Source organism: Coregonus lavaretus, assembly GCF_964263955.1.
Source record: "Coregonus lavaretus genome assembly, chromosome: 24".
Taxonomy (NCBI): Eukaryota; Metazoa; Chordata; class Actinopteri; order Salmoniformes; family Salmonidae; genus Coregonus; species Coregonus lavaretus.
The window spans coordinates 23890208-23910809 of NC_140011.1; the positions used below are offsets into that span (position 1 = coordinate 23890208).

General features: G+C 43.7%; 1 pseudogene across 1 annotated transcript in view; it reads left to right on the forward strand.

Annotated features, from left to right (window-relative positions):
- The window catches only part of LOC311100277 (dynamin-1-like), a 91886-nt pseudogene that overhangs the window by 17690 nt on the left and 53594 nt on the right, over positions 1-20602 (forward strand). Inside the window, exons 2-10 of the transcript in view lie at positions 4451-4524; positions 10883-11032; positions 12288-12491; positions 12666-12764; positions 13688-13848; positions 14165-14307; positions 14624-14759; positions 15282-15349; positions 16812-16950. The product of the transcript in view is annotated as a dynamin-1-like (transcript). The remainder of the gene's footprint in view (positions 1-4450; positions 4525-10882; positions 11033-12287; positions 12492-12665; positions 12765-13687; positions 13849-14164; positions 14308-14623; positions 14760-15281; positions 15350-16811; positions 16951-20602) is intronic.

The following is a 20602-nucleotide window of genomic DNA, read 5'->3' on the forward strand; positions in this document are numbered from 1 at the left end:
CTGTTTGAACTTGTTATCAGTATAAAAGACACCTGTCCACAACCTCAAACAGTCACACTCCAAACTCCACTATGGCCAAGACCAAAGAGCTGTCAAAGGACACCAGAAACAAAATTGTAGACCTGCACCAGGCTGGGAAGACTGAATCTGCAATAGGTAAGCAGCTTGGTTTGAAGAAATCAACTGTGGGAGCAATTATTAGGAAATGGAAGACATACAAGACCACTGATATTCTCCCTCGATCTGGGGCTCCACGCAAGATCTCACCCCGTGGGGTCAAAATGATCACAAGAACGGTGAGCAAAAATCCCAGAACCACACGGGGGGACCTAGTGAATGACCTGCAGAGAGCTGGGACCAAAGTAACAAAGCCTACCATCAGTAACACACTACGCCGCCAGGGACTCAAATCCTGCAGTGCCAGACGTGTCCCCCTGCTTAAGCCAGTACATGTCCAGGCCGGTCTGAAGTTTGCTAGAGTGCATTTGGATGATCCAGAAGAGGATTGGGAGAATGTCATTTGGTCAGATGAAACCAAAATAGAACTTTTTGGTAAAAACTCAACTAGTCGTGTTTGGAGGACAAATAATGCTGAGTTGCATCCAAAGAACACCATACCTACTGTGAAGCATGGGGGTGGAAACATCATGCTTTGGGGCTGTTTTTCTGCAAAGGGACCAGGACGACTGATCCGTGTAAAGGAAAGAATGAATAGGGCCATGTATCGTGAGATTTTGAGTGAAAACCTCCTTCCATCAGCAAGGGCATGGAAGATGAAACGTGGCTGGGTCTTTCAGCATGACAATGATCCCAAACACACCGTCCGGGCAACGAAGGAGTGGCTTCGTAAGAAGCATTTCAAGGTCCTGGAGTGGCCTAGCCAGTCTCCAGATCTCAACCCCATAGAAAATCTTTGGAGGGAGTTGAAAGTCTGTGTTGCCCAGCGACAGCCCCAAAACATCACTGCTCTAGTGGAGATCTGCATGGAGGAATGGGCCAAAATACCAGCAACAGTGTGTGAAAACCTTGTGAAGACTTACAGAAAACGTTTGACCTGTGTCATTGCCAACAAAGGGTATATAACAAAGTATTGAGAAACTTTTGTTATTGACCATATACTTATTTTCCACCATAATTTGCAAATAAATTCATTAAAAATCCTACAATGTGATTTTCTGGATTTCTTTTCCTCATTTTGTCTGTCATGGTTGACGTGTACCTATGATGAAAATTACAGGCCTCTCTCATCTTTTTAAGTGGGAGAACTTGCACAATTGGTGGCTGACTAAATACTTTTTTGCCCCACTGTACATATTCAACAGATGTTATTGCGGGTGTAGTGAAATGCACTGTAGTAGCCTACACACTCTTGGTTTGCAGGACACCATCAGATTCTATCTGAGTGCATGTCCCTAATAGACCCTTGATGTTGATCCAAATCTGTTAGTGAATTAGCTAAGACTAGTGTCAGGTCAGCTGGTAATGTAGAAGCATACATACAAACAATGCCACCATGGCAGCTGCTGACATTACGTAATGCAGTGTCGTCAGAGTCCTTCAGAATAAAACACACATTGTGTGTTCTGACACACACACACACACACACACACACACACACACACACACACACAGCCACTTCAGGACCACGTTGTGTACCATACCATCTGCATGTTCCCAGTCTCGCAGATAGCTGGAGGCAGATGAAGATACTCATATTTCTCTCTCTCTCTCTCTCTCTCTCTCTCTCTCTCTCTCTCTCTCTCTCTCTCTCTCTCTCTCTCTCTCTCTCTCTCTCTCTCTGTCTTTCTCACTCTCTCTCTCTCTCTTTATCTCTTTTACTGAGGCAGATGAAGAGAAACTAATATAAATTCAATTCAATTCAATTTCAGTTAAGAGGCTTTATTGGCATGGGAAACATATGTTTACATTGCCAAAGCAAGTGAAATCGATAATAAACAAAAGTGAAATAAACAATAAAAAATTAACAGTAAACATTACACTCACAAAAGTTCCAAAAGAATAAAGACATTTCAAATGTCATATTATGTCTATATGCAGTGTTGTAATGATGTGCAAATAGTTAAAGTACAAAAGGGAAAATAAATAAACATAAATATGGGTTGTATTTACAATGGTGATATTCCTTCACTGGATGCCCTTTTCTTGTGGCAACAGCTCACACATCTTGCTGCTGTGATTGCACACTGTGGTATTTCACCCAATAGATATGAGAGATTATCAAAATTGGATTAGTTTTCGAATTCTTTGTGGGTCTGTGTAATCTGAGGGAAATATCTGTCTCTAATATGGTCATACATTTGGCAGGAGGTTAGGAAGTGCAGCTCAGTTTCCACCTCATTTTGTGGGCAGTGTGCACATAGCCTGTCTTCTCTTGAGAGCCAGGTCTACCTGCGGCTGCCTTTCTCAATAGCCAGGCTATGCTCACTGAGTCTGTACATAGTCAAAGATTTCCTTAATTTTGGGTCAGTCACAGTGGTCAGGTATTCTGCCACGGTGTACTCTCTGTTTAGGGCCAAATAGCATTCTACAGTAGTTTGCTCAGTTTTTTTGTTAATTCTTTCCAATGTGTCAAGTAATTCTCTTTTTGTTTTCTCATGATTTGGTTGGGTCTAATTGTGTTGCTGTCCTGGGGCTCTGTGGGGTCTGTTTGTGTTTGTGAACAGAGCCCCAGGACCAGCTTGCTTAGGGGGCTCTTCTCCAGGTTCATTTCTCTGTAGGTGATGGCTTTGTTATGGAAGGTTTGGGAATCGCTTCCTTTTAGGTGGTTGTAGAATTTAACGGATCTTTTCTGGATTTAGATAATTAGCGGGTATCGGCCTAATTCTGCTCTGCATTATTTTGTGTTTTACGTTGTACACAGAGGATATTTTTGCAGAATTCTGCATGCAGAGTCTCAATTTGGTGTTTGTCCCATTTTGTGAATTATTGGTTGGTGAGTGGACCCCAGACCTCACAACCATAAAGGGCAATGGGTTCTACAACTGATTCAAGTATTGTTAGCCAGAGCCTAATTGGTATGTCGAATTTTATGTTCCTTTTGATGGCATAGAAGAACCTTCTTGCCTTGTCTCTCAGATCGTTCACAGCTTTGTGGAAGTTACCTGTGGCGCTGATGTTTAGGCCGAGGTATGTATAGTTTTTTGTGTGCTCTAGGGCAACTGGACCTTTTTTGGAACACCATTATTTTTGTCTTACTGAGATTTACTGTCAGGGCCCAGGTCTGACAGAATCTGTGCAGAAGATCTAGGTGCTGCTGTAGGACCTCCTTGGTTGGGGACAGAAGCACCAGATCATCAGCAAACAGTAGACATTTGACTTCAGATTCTAGTAGGGTGAGGAAGGGTGCTGCAGACTGTTCTAGTACCCTCGCCAATTCATTGATATATATGTTGAAGAGGGTGGGGCTTAAGCTGCATCCCTGTCTCACCCCCGGCCCTGTGGAAAGAAATGTGTGTGTTTTTTGCCAATTTTAACCGCACACTTGTTGTTTGAGTACATTATTTTATAATGTCGTAAGTCTTTCCCCCAACACCACTTTCCATCAATTTGTACAGCAGGCCCTCATGCCAAATTGAGTCTAAAGCTTTTTTGAAATCAACAAAGCATGAGAAGACTTTGCCTTTGTTTTGGTTTGTTTGTTTGTCAATTAGGGTGTGCAGGGTGAATACATGGTCTGTCATACGGTAATTTGGTAAAAATACAATTTGACATTTGCTCAGTACATTTCTTTCGCTGAGGAAATATACGTGTCTGCTGTTAATGATAATGCAGAGGATTTTCCCTAGGTTGCTGTTGACGCATATCCAACGGTAGTTATTGGGGTCAAATTTGTCTCCACTTTTGTGGATTGGGGTGATCAGTCCTTGTTTCCAAATATTGGGGAATATGCCAGAGCTGAGGATGATGTTAAAGAGTTTAAGTATAGCCAATTGGAATTTGTGGTCTGTATATTTTATCATTTATTTAGGATACCATCAATCCCAAAGGCCTTTTTGGGTTGGAGGGTTTGTATGTTGTACTGTAGTTCATTCAATGTAATTGGAGAATCCAGTGGGTTCTGGTAGTCTTTAATAGTTGATTCTAAGATTTGAGAGGGAGTCTACAATGCACACAGGCTCTTAAGTGGACTACTCTCAGAAAGAGCTATTAGCATCACATCCCAGACAAAGACTGCCAGGTGGAACAGAAAGTGTGTCCTGAAAAGCAGCAGAGACTTTAAGTCAACAGTCGTTTACTGGAACTGCAGTGACAGTTTGTTCATTTTCACCTTGAATTTGTCTCACAGTCCCACTTTCTATGAGGTAATGAATTAGATTAATCAATTTGACATGATCAGCACTCCTACTCTGAGAAGCTTAATGAATATGGGCCCAGGTGTTTCCATAAGCATGGTTATTTTCTCACTTCTCTCTCCTTCTGTGTGTTACAGAGATTTTCTTCCCCGTGGCTCTGGCATCGTAACCCGCCGTCCCTTGGTCCTCCAGCTGATCAACTGTCCCACAGGTAAACTCTTCCCCCTTCCCCTCCCTGTCCCACAGGTAAAGCCTTCCCCATCCCTCCCTTCCACCAGCCTCCTCTCCAGAGCAGTGGTGTAGTGCTATTTGTTTAGGTGAGGGATCGCAATTGGTTTTTGTTAATGACATCATAATTTCCTCTGTCAAAGTTTGTACCGTAAGATGTAGCCAAATTAATAGCCTATCATTATGGAATATGCATAAAATGCATCCTCCAATTGCATCGTCTGCCATCACCACTCTCAAATGTGAATGATAATTATTCACGTTTTACCGGTGAAATGTCCAAACTGCATCTCTATGCCAATCATTTGATTGATCTCAATCAGGTTCATGGGAATATGCATTTAGATCTTCTTGAATTACTATTTCGTGAGTGAATTAGAGCAGATGTTGTTAACAAATTATTGGTCTTGTATTTTGTTTCAATCAAAGCATATATCCTGGCTAGTGGCATGCCTTGTTGAGTTTTGACGCATGATCATTTTAAAATTATTATTCAGTTTCAACTAACCATCCTAAAATCTCATTAGAAATTAGGTGTTTTTGGTGTAACAGTAAAGTTATAGGCCTACTATGTTATGGTATTATATTTGGTTCTGTTATGTAAAATGCAAATTAATCATTATGTGAACTTGCGAGACATTGATTTATAAACAAGCACCATTGTGAGAAGTGATAATCTTCTATTTTTTAGTAGTAATAATAATAATAATAAGTGATGAGTATGACTATTAGGCATAGGCAGCAGATCTTGATGAGATGCCATTTTAAGCATTTGTAGCGCCCTTCGTGGTGCTGAAAGGACAGCGCCAGGATCGCGCAATGATATTAAAGAGGTTGAACCAATTTGTGGTGCTGAAGGAAAAGTGAAGGATAGCTCTGTACATTCGTTTTAAAACAGCCATATGCTCAAGCTTTTGGTGTGGTGTATTCATGCAGCTCAATAAACTATAACCTAAATGCATTATTACCTCCAACTTGGCCCAATTCACATTTCCAATTGCCCACCCTGGCATACCAAGCTAGAACGGGCCCAGCGTCTCAACCAATAGCGAATGTAGGCTAAATATTCCAAGCAGGCCTACAGCAACTTCCAGAGAGGGTCAGGCTCCTTGGGCTTTGCGGTGGCCACTCTGGTTTCGGTGTCTTCGGGAGAACGGTGTCGCTGTAACCAAGTGGTCACATATATTCTGGGTTCCACTGTGCTAGAGTAGAGAGGGGGTCCGTGGAGTTTATGAACATCAATGCAGACACACGGTCAAGCCTCAGACGAGCCTCAACATAGTTCTTCATCATTCTCGCCACCGCCAGACAGAAGACAGGGAAGAAACCACCATTTACTTACAGTGCCTTCAGAAAGTATTCACACCCCTTGACTTTTGCCACATTTTTTTGTGCTACAGCCTGAATTTAAAATGGATTAAATTGAGATTTGGTGTCATTGGCCTACACACAATAACCCATAATGTCAAAGTGGAATTAAGTTTTTAGAAATGTTTACAAATGTATTTAAAAAATGAAAAGCTGAAATGTCTTGAGTCAATAAGTATTCAACCCCTTTGTTATGGCAACCCTAAATAAGTTCAGGAGTAAAAATGTGCTTAACAAGTTACATGGACTCACTCTGTGTGCAATAATAGTGTTTAACATGATTTTTGAATGACTACCTCATCTCTGTACCCCACACACACAATTATCTGTAAGGTCCCTTAGTCGAGCAGTGAATTTCAAACACAGATTCAACCACAAAGACCAGGGAGGTTTTCCAATGCCACGCAAAGAAGGGCACCTATTGGTAGATGGGTCAAAATAAAAAAAACGGAGATTAAATATCTCTTTGCGCATGGTAAAGTTATTAATTACCCTTTGGATGGTGTATCAATACACCCAGTCACTACAAAGATACAGGCATCCTTCCTAACTCAGTTGCCGTAGAGGAAGGAAACCACTCAGGGATTTCACCACGAGGCCAATGGTGACTTTAAAACAGTTACAGAGTTTAATGGCTGTGATAGGAGAAAACTGAGGATGGATCAACAACATTGTAGTTACTCCACAATACTAACCTAAATGACAGAGTGAAAAGAAGGAAGCCTGTACAGAATACAAATATTCCAAAACATACATCCTGTTTGCAATAAGGCACTAAAGTAAAACTGCCAAATATGTGGCAAAGAAATGATATTTCTGTCCTAATACAAAGTGTTATGTTTGGCGAAAATCCAATACAACACATCAGTGAGTACCACTCTTTATATTTTGGTGGTGGCTGCATCAAGGGCCCCGTGTAGCTCAGTTGGTAGAGCATGGCGCTTGCAACACCAGGGTTGTGTGTTCGATTCCCACGGGGGGCCAGTATAAAATTTATATATATATATATATATATATATATATATATATATATATATATACACTACCAGTCAAAAGTTTGGACACACCTACTCATTCAAGGGTTTTTCTTTATTTTTAATATTTTCTACATTGTAGAATAATAGTGAAGACATCAAAACTATGAAATAACACATATGGAATCATGTAGTAACCAAAAATGTGTTAAACAAATCAAAATATATTTTATATTTGAGATTCTTCAAATAGCCACCCTTTGCCTTGATGACAGCTTTGCACACTATTGGCATTCTCTCAACCAGCTTCATGAGGTAGCCACCTGGAATGCATTTCAATTAACAGGTGTGCCTTCTTAAAAGTTAATTTGTGGAATTTCTTTCCTTCTTAATGCGTTTGAGCCAATCAGTTGCGTTGTGACAAGGTATACAGAAGATAACCCTATTTGGTGAAAGACCAAGTCCATATTATGGCAAGAACAGCTCAAATAAGCAAAGGGAAACGACAGTCCATCATTACTTTAAGACATGAAGTTCAGTCAATATGGAACATTTTAAGAACTTTGAAAGTTTCTTTAAGTGCAGTCGCAAAAACCATCAAGCGCTATGATGAAACTGGCTCTCATAAGGACCGCCACAGGAATGGAAGACCCAGAGTTACCTCTGCTGCAGAGGATAAGTTCATTAGAGTTACCAGCCTCAGAAATTGCAGCCCAAATAAATGCTTCACAGAGCTCAAGTAACAGACACATCTCAACATCAACTGTTCAGAGGAGACTGTGTGAATCAGGCCTTCATGGTCGAATTGCTGCAAAGAAACCACTACTAAAGGACACCAATAATAAGAAGAGACTTGCTTGGGCCAAGAAACACGAGCAATGGACGTTAGACCGGTGGAAATTTGTCCTTTGGTCTGGAGTCCAAATTGGAGATTTTTGGTTCCAACCACTGTGGCTTTATGAGACGTGGTGTGGGTGAACGGATGATCTCCGCATGTGTATTTCCCACCGTAAAGCATGGAGGAGGAGGTGTTATGGTGTGGAGGTGCTTTGCTGGTGACACTGTCTGTGATTTATTTAGAATTCAAGGCATACTTAACCAGCATGGCTACCACAGCATTCTGCAGCGATACGCCATCCCATCTGGTTTGGGCTTAGTGGGACTATCATTTGTTTTTCAACAGGACAATGACCCAACACACATCCAGGCTGTGTAAGGGCTATTTTACCAATAAGAAGAGTAATGGAGTGCTGCATCAGAAGACCTGGCCTCCACAATCCCCCGACCTCAACCAAATTGAGATGGTTTGGGACGAGTCGGACCACAGATTGAAGGAAAAGCAGCCAACAAGTGCTCAGCAAATGTGTGAACTCCTTCAACACTGTTGGAAAACCATTCCAGGTGAAGCTGGTTGAGAGAATGCCAAGAGTGTGCAAAGCTGTCATAAAGGCAAAGGGTGGCTATTTGAAGAATCTCAAATATAAAATATATTTTGATTTGTTTAACACTTTTTTTGTTTACTACATGATTCCATATGTGTTATTTCATAGTTTTGATGTCTTCACTATTATTCTACAGTGTAAAAAATAGTAAAAATAAAGAAAAACCCTTGAATGAGTAGGTGTGTCATAACTTTTGACTGGTAGTGTATATATATATACAGTGGGGAGAACAAGTATTTGATACACTGCCGATTCTGCAGGTTTTCCTACTTACAAAGCATGTAGAGGTCTGTAATTGTTATCATAGGTACACTTCAACTGTTAGAGATTTTTAAGTAATTAATTTCCATTGTATTGCATGAAATAAGTATTTGATCACCTACCAACCAGTAAGAATTCCGGCTCTCACAGACCTGTTAGTTTTTCTTTAAGAAGCCCTCCTGTTCTCCACTCATTACCTGTATTAACTGCACCTGTTTGAACTCGTTACCTGTATAAAAGACACACTCAATCAAACAGACTCCAACCTCTCCACAATGGCCAAGACCAGAGAGCTGTGTAAGGACATCAGGGATAAAATTGTAGACCTGCACAAGGCTGGGATGGGCTACAGGACAATAGGCAAGCAGCTTGGTGAGAAGGCAACAACTGTTGGCGCAATTATTAGAAAATGGAAGAAGTTCAAGATGACGGTCAATCACCCTCGGTCTGGGGCTCCATGCAAGATCTCACATCGTGGGGCATCAATGATCATGAGGAAGGTGAGGGATCAGCCCAGAACTACACGGCAGGACCTGGTCAATGACCTGAAGAGAGCTGGGACCACAGTCTCAAAGAAAACCATTAGTAACACACGATTAAAAACCTGCAGCGCACGCAAGGTCCCCCTGCTCAAGCCAGCGCATGTCCAGGCCCGTCTGAAGTTTGCCAATGACCATCTGGATGATCCAGAGGAGGAATGGGAGAAGGTCATGTGGTCTGATGAGACAAAAATATAGCTTTTTGGTCTAAACTCCACTCGCCGTATTTGGAGGAAGAAGAAGGATGAGTAAAACCCCAAGAACACCATCCCAACCGTGAAGCATGGAGGTGAAAACATCATTCTTTGGGGTTGCTTTTCTGCAAAGGGGACAGGACGACTGCACCGTATTGAGGGGAGGATGGATGGGGCCATGTATCGCAAGATCTTGGCCAACAACCTCCTTCCCTCAGTAAGAGCATTGAAGATGGGTCGTGGCTGGGTCTTCCAGCATGACAACGACCCGAAACACACAGCCAGGGCAACTAAGGAGTGGCTCCGTAAGAAGCATCTCAAGGTCCTGGAGTGGCCTAGCCAGTCTCCAGACCTGAACCCAATAGAACATCTTTGGAGGGAGCTGAAAGTCCGTATTGCCCAGCGACAGCCCCGAAACCTGAAGGATCTGGAGAAGGTCTGTATGGAGGAGTGGGCCAAAATCCCTGCTGCAGTGTGTGCAAACCTGGTCAAGACCTACAGGAAACGTATGATCTCTGTAATTGCAAACAAAGGTTTCTGTACCAAATATTAAGTTTTGCTTTTCTGATGTATCAAATACTTATGTCATGCAATAAAATGCTAATTAATTACTTAAAAATCATACAATGTGATTTTCTGGATTTTTGTTTTAGATTCCGTCTCTCACAGTTGAAGTGAGATAAAAATTACATACCTCTACATGCTTTGTAAGTAGGAAAACCTGCAAAATTGGCAGTGTATCAAATACTTGTTCTCCCCACTGTATATATAACCTGACACATAATGGAAAAAACTTTACAGGCAAAAATACTTTACAATTTAAATAAATTTAAAACATTAAAATAAAACGAAAGACACAAATGTACACATTAAAAAATAAATAATAATGATATGTGGGTGTGTGTAGTGTGTGCATCTATCAGGTACACATACATGTCCGTACATACACACAAACATTTGGTCACATGGGGGAGAGGCGTTGTGCCGTGAGGTGTTGCTTTATATGTTTTTTGAAACCCAGTTTGCAGCTGTAGTGCATTTACTGTATAGTACAACATTTCAATATATTATAAGGTTTATGAAGACCAAACTGTCCTAGAGGAAAACCTGGTTCAGTCCTTAATGCTCAAGTAATGTATAGCCTACCATCGGAGAGGTAGATTCTAAATAATCCCTTTGCAAAATAAATAAAACAAATCACCAATCTTATCAACCGTCAAGACCAACCTTGGTCACTTGAGATCCTGGTAGCAGCAGTGTTTACATCTAAGGACTTATTCATATCCTGTATTCCCAATTGGACAAAATGAGCTTCTTATTATTTTAGGATCATGGCAAGGTCTGTGTCCGTCTCACAGTTTCATCAATAGTGCCATCTAGTGTTAAATTTTCTATCAAACTGAGCATGATGAAAAGTGAAGATATGACAGAACAACTGTGCTCAATTCAATTCAAACTACCAAAAAAGGTGTACTGTTTTTGTCATTGTTCTTGAATGATTTTGCTATCCTCCCTCCTCCTCTCCTTTCCTCTCCTCTTCTCTGTCGCCCTCTTCTTCTGCAGAATATGCTGAGTTCCTTCACTGTAAGGGAAAGAAGTTCACAGACTTCGATGAGGTTCGTGGGGAGATCGAGGCGGAGACGGATCGCATCACTGGGCAGAATAAGGGAATCTCACCGGTGCCAATCAACCTCAGGGTCTACTCCCCACATGGTGAGGACACAGACCTGGCATCTTGGCACATGGGCAACTTGGCAGAACTACCATGGAGACACTCATAATACTTTGATTGTAGGAAAGAGTAGTTAACTATATAAAATGGAATGCAAGTATCTTAATTCTATATACACAGAATTTTGTGAATCAAGTTTCCCTATTCCCTATTGGTCAAAACTGGCAACCAAGTTTGATTGTATAGCCAGGGCCCAAAGTTGGTTGTTGTATAGTGAGTCTCAATCAGTTAGTATTAATTATATTATATAGTCTTTTCTTTTCAAGGTTAGTATCATTCATCAGATCTGATATCATATTTACAAATCTCTCTCCATCTCCACCTCTCCACCCTCTCCCCTCTCCCCCCTCTTCGCTCTCCACACTCTCTTCCCTCTCCACACTCTCTCCCCCGCCCCCCTCTCCCCTCTCCCTTTACCCCCTCTCTCCCCCTCTCCTCTCTCTCCTTCCCTCTACCCTCCCCCTCTATCCACTCTACCTTTCACCTCTCTCCCCTCTACCCTCCCCCTCTCTCCTCTCTCCCTTTCACCCCTCTCTCCTCTCTGTCCTCTCCTCTCTCCCCTCACTCCTCTCTCCCTTTCACCCCTCTCTCCTCTCTGTCCTCCCCTCTCTCCCCTCTCTCCTCTCTCCCTTTCACCCCTCTCTCCTCTCTGTCCTCCCCTCTCTCCCTTCACCCCTCTCTGCCTTTCACCCCTCTCTCCTCTCTGTCCTCCCCTCTCTCCCCTCTCCCCCCTCTCCCCTCTCTCCCTTCACCCCTCTCCCCTCTCTGCCTTTCACCCCTCTCTCCTCTCTGTCCTCTCCTCTCTCCCCTCTCCCCTCTCTCCCTTTCATCCCTCTCTCCTCTCTGTCCTCCCCTCTCTCCCCTCTCTCCCTTTCATCCCTCTCTCCTCTCTGTCCTCCCCTCTCTCCCCTCTCCCCTCTCTCCCTTCACCACTCTCCCCTCTCTCCCTTTCATCCCTCTCTCCTCTCTGTCCTCTCCCCTCTCCCCTCTCCCTTCTCTCCCTTCACCCCTCTCCCCTCTCCCCTCTCTCCCTTTCACCCCTCTCTCCTCTCTGTCCTCCCCTCTCTCCCCTCTCCCTTCTCTCCCTTCACCCCTCTCCCCTCTCTCCCTTTCATCCCTCTCTCCTCTCTGTTCTCTCTCCCTTTCACCCTTTCTCCTCTCTGTCCTCCCCTCTCTCCCCTCTCCCCTCTCTCCCTTCACCCTTCTCGCCCCTTCTCTCCCCCCTCTCTCCCCTAGTCCTGAACCTGACTCTGGTGGACTTGCCAGGGATGACCAAGGTCCCAGTAGGGGACCAGCCTGCGGACATTGAGCAGCAGATCAGAGACATGTTGTATCAGTTTGTGACCAAGGACAACTGTCTGCTTCTGGCTGTCTCCCCAGCCAACTCTGATCTGGCCAACTCGGATGCCCTGAAGATTGCCAAAGAAGTCGACCCACAGGGTGGGTGAGGTTAACAAGAGGTTAACGGCAGGAACTGTAGGCCTTCTGGCTTTCATCTGTGCTCTCAGTATCATTCATCATTAAATTGTGACAGAGCAGTTAGACAAGGATGCAATTGAACCTACCTACTGCTCAGATCTGGACTTTGTTAATGTAGTGTGTGTGTGTGACCAGGTCAGCGAACCATTGGTGTGATCACCAAGCTGGATCTGATGGACGAGGGGACTGATGCCAGAGAAATTCTGGAGAATAAGCTGCTCCCACTGCGAAGAGGTGAGACTACACACACATGCACACACACAGACGCACCCTGTCTCAGTGCTTCCCTCTAGTGGTTATCTGGTTGTGTCGCTCACTGCAGCAGCCGAGAGAGAGGTAGACAGGAGGAGGGTGATGGAAAGAGAGAGAGAGAGAGAGAGAGAGAGAGAGAGGGAGAGAGAGAGAGAGGAGGAGAGTGAAAGAAAGAAAAAGAGACTGGGAGAGAGAGAAAGGCGGACAAAAACAATGTCTTGATTTCAGTGACACATCTGGAAAAAACGTCTGTTATTTTCTTTGCAATAAAATATATTTGTGGGAAACCCTAATGCAATCCGCTGATGGGCCGTTTTTCCACTGGCGCTTGGTTAGAATCCAGGCATGTGCTTCTGAACGTTTTCCATGTCCTTTGTCTCTACCTTCTCTGCTTCTATCACTCTCTCGTGTCGGAAGGCCTCACATGTTAAACCACTAGCATATTTACAAGGCTACTGGCGTTCAGTCCAAAAGGTTATAGAGCAAGACATACTGTTTAACAGAGAAATGCATGAGAAAACTTAACTAGATGGGGATATGTGATCCCTCTTACCCATGTGGCTGCCTTTCTTTATTTGTTTTCAATCATAGCAGGAAATGTAGGCATGGAACACAATCGACAGTTGTTACAAATAACCATCCCACAATAGGGATGTGGGTAACTTCATGGTCCCCTAGATTATCCTCCACACCTCCCCGAGAACTCCCCACCTCCTTCAGCCCACTACCCCATTGTGGTAAACCCAGACAGGCAAACAAACAAGAAAAAAAACCTCACCCACACAAAAAAGATAACAAATTACCCTAACAAACTTTCTTTCTTTCTTTCTCTCCACAAAACAACACTGTGTCTCTCTTTGCATCCTGATGTGTCCAGTATCAGCTGACCTCTCTCCCTGTCCCAGGTTACATTGGTGTGGTGAACAGGAGTCAGAAGGACATTGATGGGAAGAAGGACATCACAGCGGCCATGGCTGCAGAGAGGAAGTTCTTCCTGACCCACCCTGGATACAGACACCTGGCTGAACGCATGGGCACTCCCTACCTACAGAAAACACTCAACCAGGTCAGTCCTCCTCTGTGTGTGTGTGGCGGGGAACACTAATACTGTCCTGATCTGTTGTTCAAATCCCTCAATCATCACCAAAGGGCATAGTAGGAATATTATTTTAGCTACATGTATCTTTTCAGTTCATTTTTATAGCCTTCAGAGAAGTCTTCTACCAGATGAGCAATCCACATTATGTATTTTGATGCTTTCGACAAGTTTATAATACCCACCGGAGATAAGGGAGTAGAAAGGTAGTAAGCTATTATGCTTGATCACTGTAATCTCTTCCGTTGCATGTCATAACCCACACTGATGACCTTGCACTCCGCAGCAACTGACCAATCACATCCGGGACACTCTGCCGGGGCTGCGGGCCAAGCTGCAGAGCCAGCTGCTGTCTATAGAGAAGGAGGTGGAGGAGTACAAGAACTTCAGACCTGACGACCCCTCCCGCAAGACCAAGGCCCTGCTGCAGTAAGTAGGACACACACGTACGCACGATGGCACACACACACAGTCACACAATCACACAGTCACACAGTCACACACACACACACACACACACACACACACACACACACACACACACACACACACACACACACACACACACACACACACACACACACACACACACACACACACACACACACACACACACACACACACACACACACACACACACACACACACACACATACACACACACACACATACACACACACACACACACACACACACACACACACACACACACTAACTCCCTATCCCTGTGTCCTTTACTCTCCAGGATGGTGCAGCAGTTTTCAGTAGACTTTGAGAAGCGTATCGAGGGCTCTGGGGACCAGATCGACACAGCAGAGCTGTCAGGAGGAGCCAAGATCAACCGCATCTTCCACGAACGCTTCCCCTTTGAGCTGGTCAAGGTGTGTGTACTGTACTGTATGTGTGCGTGTGTCTCTTACCAGGTGCGCCTCTCTTCTAACTCTTGAGACAGACAGGGCTGTGGATCGACCACAACCCAGAGACTTTATGAGGAAAACATCCCTCCTTCACTCATTCACTCACTCACTCCCTCACTCCACAGTAAAACATTATGTTTGGCCTTGACCAAAGGATGTGGGCCTGCTGGGGCCAGACTACAGTCTCAGTCATTAAACATTGCACAGTCAGACCGTCTGTCATCATACGCTCATGGTATAGCTGTGTCATATCAAATGATTTACAGAGGTTTCAGACTGAATGGAATAACTAAGCAGTGTTAGCACTTAGTCTGAAGGTTTTTTGTTGCTGTAAATGTGCTCCTTTGATAAATTTCCTGTTTGATGTTCAGAGCCACTCAATGGATACAAGGGACCTTAGATCCCTATCTCTGTGGTTTCTACTGTGTGTCGGAGGTGTGTGTGTGCTCACTATTTAACGTGTGTGTCCTTTCTGTGTCCGTACAGATGGAGTTTAACGAAAAGGAGCTTCGCAAGGAGATCAGCTACGCCATTAAGAACATCCACGGCATCAGGCACGTCCTTCCTCCTCATCCCCCTCTCCCTCCCCTTGTCCTCGCCCACCTGGGTCACCGCTGTAGACCAGACAAACTCTAATCGTCTTCACCCATCTAATCACAAAGACCTCTAGACACACCGACCGCAGACACGCACCCAGCATGCTGTGGCATACTGATGACATCAGAAACAGAAGTGGAGGGATTTGTGATTAGATCTGTGATGGTTGGATGGTATCTTTCTCTCCCTCCTTGCCCCGTCCACCTGTCTGTATCTTGTAGGTATGACTGTCTGTCTGTTGAAACCCTAGCCTGATATGCCAGTCATGTATGACCTAGCTCACTTTGTCCCCGTCCTATGACAACGTCCTGTCTTTTACCTAGGTCCTACAGCGATATATATCAGAATCCGACAGTGATGTCATCACTATTCAGGAAGTGAACCTGTTGAATGTCACATCTGTGTTACTTCCTCCCACTCAACCTCCCACAGTGAAGCTAGAAGGAAGGCTTCAAGAATAGGGGACGGTTTGAGCTATGTAGCAGAACACATGATCCTCGTGACCTACTACCAAAAAATCTAACTAACTTTAACTATTAACAATTACTATTGCTCTAGTGTATACAGTTTCCCTCAGAAAAGCTACAAAATCATAATTTGCTTGAGCTTGGAACACTATTGCTATTTGACTGCATTTCCTTGTCACATTTCCTTTGTGAAAGAAGTAGTTAAAAGCAAAATGGCTGCAAACCTGTGCTGACAATGAGGGTGAGCTCTACCCGGTCAGTGGTTCTGAACGAGGGGGAATGGTGAAAGGAAACCATTCAAGAGAATTGAGACACATTCATTATGTTGTAGTAGTGTAGGGATTCCAATATTCATGGCATCGTCTGGATGACTCATATACTGTATAGCAGGGTTCCCCAACTGGCGACCCACGGGCTGAATTTTCTCGGGTGATTTTATTCCACCCCCCCCAAAGTTTACTGAACAAAAAAAAGAAAAGTTATAATTATTAAAAAGACATTAAAGACTGTAGAAGCACCAGCAAATCAGCTCCACGTGATTTTAATTTTGGAAATCTGTTCTAAAGTATTCCCACGCATAAAAGAGAGTTATACTGTATGTGATCGTATACAAATGTAAGCGAGGTTTGGGCTTCTTGTGGTCAATTTGCAGTCTACAAATTATTTGTCATTCTGTTCCGGCCCCCTGACCATCCGCTCAAGACAAAATGAATCCCACGGCTGGTTTTTAACACTGGTTTTTAACACTGGTTTTTAACACTGGTTTTTAGCTCTCTGTTGTAGTTATTTGTCTTTATCTTGCTATACTTCATGTGGGAGGGGTTCGGGAGGGGGAATTTATTTTCAACTAACACTATTCTCTCTGCCCGACCTCCCTTCCTCCCTCCTCCTCCTCCTTTCTCTTTTCCCCTCTTTTTTTGAACCTGTCGCTCGTTTTCTCCCTACCGGGCAGAACTGGCCTCTTCACCCCGGACATGGCCTTTGAGACCATAGTGAAAAGGCAGATCGGCAAGATCAAAGAGCCCTGCCAGAAATGTGTGGACATGGTCATTTCTGAGCTAGTCAATACCGTTAGGCAGTGTACTCAGAAGGTAAACGCACATGGTGGAGAGCGACACTATGGTTTCACCCCTCCCTCCCACCAAAACCTTCTGCAATGTCATCCCTGTTACCGTATCGCCGCACCGCCTCGTTCTCCAGACCCTGTTTTCCCAGGTTGGGATAGTAGGGGGTGTACTGGGGTAGTTGGGGTATTGTGAGGGACTACCTGCCTACCACTTTGGATGGGGTGGCTGGGCAGAGTGGCTGTCGCATGGCCATGTTAGAGAACTGTGCTGGGTATAGAAGGGGTCTGGATGCTGCCGAGTTGCTGCTATGTGGCTGCATATCAAGGGTTGCAACTTTAGACACAGGAGTAAGGATGAATATGATCAAATTAACATTAATAATCAAATTAATGGTCAAATTAACACATCTCAAGATGTTTACATTCTGTTAAGTCACAGGTGACTGAGTTCATTTTAGCAGTGGCGACATCATTTTTGATGCCCTGAGTGTCACATCAAAGTGTCACTCAGTTGTTGTCCCTGTCAGCCATGTTGGGTGACCTCAGCATCCAGACTTCCTGCTTGTGAGACCGTGGGCTGTGCACCTGCAGCAGATGGGAGCCATGACAACGTGAAGGTCTGGATGCTTACCAAGGGCCAAGTTCAGCTTTAGAGGGCCCTTTATGGCCACACTCAGCCAAAGGGGCCCCAGTGGTCTTAATACCAGTGGTCTTAATTCCACTGTGACCAGGCCCTGTTTTGGAACGCGGCCTGACCACAGTGGCTCTGCGACAGTGGAATAACAAACGCTGTGGCCCTGCTCTGTGTGGTCAGCTGGGGGATAGATGGAGATAGGGGGAAAGGGAGAAGAGGGCGAAGATTTGGGGTCAGGTAGAGAGGATGAGCATGGTGCGTCGTCTGGGGTGTTGGGTGCACAGCTGCGGTCTGGCATGGCTCATAACTCAGAGCTGTTTGCCAGTGGAGTGGTGCAGGCTGTATTCTCTCTCTCCTCCTTTCTATCTCTCTCTCTCTGGATGGATGGAGAGATAGACCTCAGCGCTGGCCTCTTTAGAATGGCTTCAAGGGAAACCAAATGTCTCACTTGCCTTTTATTCCCTGTTTACTATTTACCCACCTTCCCCCGACCTGTCACTATCCCCTCTTTTTCATCTGTCTCTCAACCTGTCATCCCTCTTTTTCATCTGTCTCTCAACCTGTCATCCCTCTTTTTCATCTGTCTCTCAACCTGTCATCCCTCTTGTTTTCCTCCTTATCCGTTCTCTCCTTCTCTGTGTGGCCCTCTTGTGTTATTCTTTCGTCACTCTCTCTCTCTCTTTGCTTTGACCTGCTCTCTATCCCTGTGGATTTTGTTTCTCTTTCTCTCTCTCTCTCTCTCTCTCTCTCTCTCTCTCTCTCTCTCTCTCTCTCTCTCTCTCTCTCTCTCTCTCTCTCTCTCTCTCTGTCCCGTCACCGCCTCCTCTCTACAGGACGGGCCTGTTCACTCCTGACCTGGCCTTTGAAGCCATAGTGAAAAAGCAGATCCAAAAGCTGAAGGAACCCTCACTGAAGTGTATAGATATGGTAGTGAGCGAACTCACCTCCACCATACGAAAGTGTAGTGACAAGGTAACCAAGGAACCAAGCCACGTTCGGAGTGAGACTTGCGTCTTTCTTAGAGGTAGGGATAGACCGATGGCTGGACTACAAACTGGAAACAAATGAGCCAATTACAATCATTGATCTATCTTAGATGAGCATAGTGGTTATGGTTGTAGCTATATGCTTTCTGTTTGGTCAATAAGAGGCAACTTAACTAAAATAACCATTTGATAAATTCTTCATGATAACCAGTTGATAGTTCTTTGAAGTTATGAGAATATATGCTGTATATATGTTGTACTGCTTATAAGGACAGATGCTGAGTGATACAAAAATGCGTATAGCCATGGCCTATCTGTGTCTGATTGTATTGATTTAGTTTGACATATACGTTCCCGTTATAGAATGCACAGTAAGCCACACAGCTAGGAAATCCTTTCATAGTTTGTCTTTGTCAGTCTGTCTCTTCGTTCATACTCCTTATTCCACAGTTCTCTTCTCTGTGCATTTTGATCACCCTCGCCTCCTGTCCACGGTTTTTGTATTGTACCGTGTGAGGTGTTGTGGTGTGATATTAGTGTTTGAAGTTTATCTGCAAATTTGCCTGCCCCTCTTACATATTTGTTTCCAAATGCCAAAGAAAAAGACAAGATGTTGGCTCCGAGCCAGCTCCATTGGAGATGTAAATATTTTTTGTCTTGAAACATGCCATTCCATTTATGCAATGATGGTATCCTAAAAATGATGAATACTGTGTCTGACTTTACATTTTAGTCATTTAGCAGACACTCTTATCCAGAGCGACTTACAGTTAGTGAGTGCATACATTTTTTAAACTGGCCCCCCCGTGGGAATTGAACCCACAACCCTGGCGTTGCAAGCGCCATGCTCTACCAACTGAGCTACAGGAGGCCTTTAAAGCAGAATCAACTCACCCATCAGTGACAATATACAATGACATTAATTTACTGTGTAGTGACTTTGTTAGCTTGGCAAATGCAAAAGATAGATGGTGGTCACTTGCGGTCAAAAGAGGAGTCCTTTCAACAAATGAAAGGATTCAAACATGTATTGTCATGGTAAGCTAGATACAGCGCCTTCAGAAAGTATTCACACCCCTTTACTTTTTCTACGTTTTGTTGTGTTACAGCCTGAATTTAAAATGGATTCAATTGAGATTTTGTGTCACTGATCTACACGTAATACCCCATAATGTCAAAGTGGAATTATGTTTTTAGAATTGTTTACAAATTACTTAAAAATGAAAAGCTGAATTGTCTTGAGTAAATAAGTATTCAACCCTTTTGTTATGGCAAGCCTAAATACGTTCAGGAGTAGAAATGTGCTTAACAATTCACATAAAAAGTTGCTTGGACTCACTCTGTGTGCAATAATTACTCCATCTCTGTACCCCACACATACAATTATCTGTAAGGTCCTTCAGTCGAGCAGTGAATTTCAAGCACAGATTCAACCACAAAGACCAGGGAGGTTTTCCAATGCCTCACAAAGAAGGGCACCTATTGGTAGATGGGTAAAAATAAAAACATAAGCCTGTACATAATACACATATTCCAAAACATGCATCCTGTTTGCAATAAGGTACTTAAGTAATACAAAAATGAACGTTTTGTCCTGAATACAAAGCATTATGTTTGGGGCAAATTCAACACAACACATCACTGAGTGCCACTCTTCATATTTTCAAGCATGGTGGTGGCTGCATCATGTTATGGGTATGCTTGTCATCGGCAAGGACAAGGGAGTTTTTTGGGGGGGCTAAAAATAAACAGAGCAGAGCTAAGTACAGGCAAAATCCTTGAGGAAAACTTGGTTCAGTCTGCTTTCCAACAGACACTGGGAGACAAATGAACCTTTCAGCATGACAATTACCTAAAAAACAAGGCCAAATATACACTGGAGTTGCTTACCAAGACGACATTGAATGTTCTTGAGTGGCCTAGTTACAGTTTGACTTAAATCAGCTTGAAAATCTATGGCAAGACTTGAAAATGGCTGTCTAGCAATGATCAACAACTTAACTTGACAGAGCTTGAATAATTTTTTAAAGAATAATGGGCAACTATTGTACAATCCA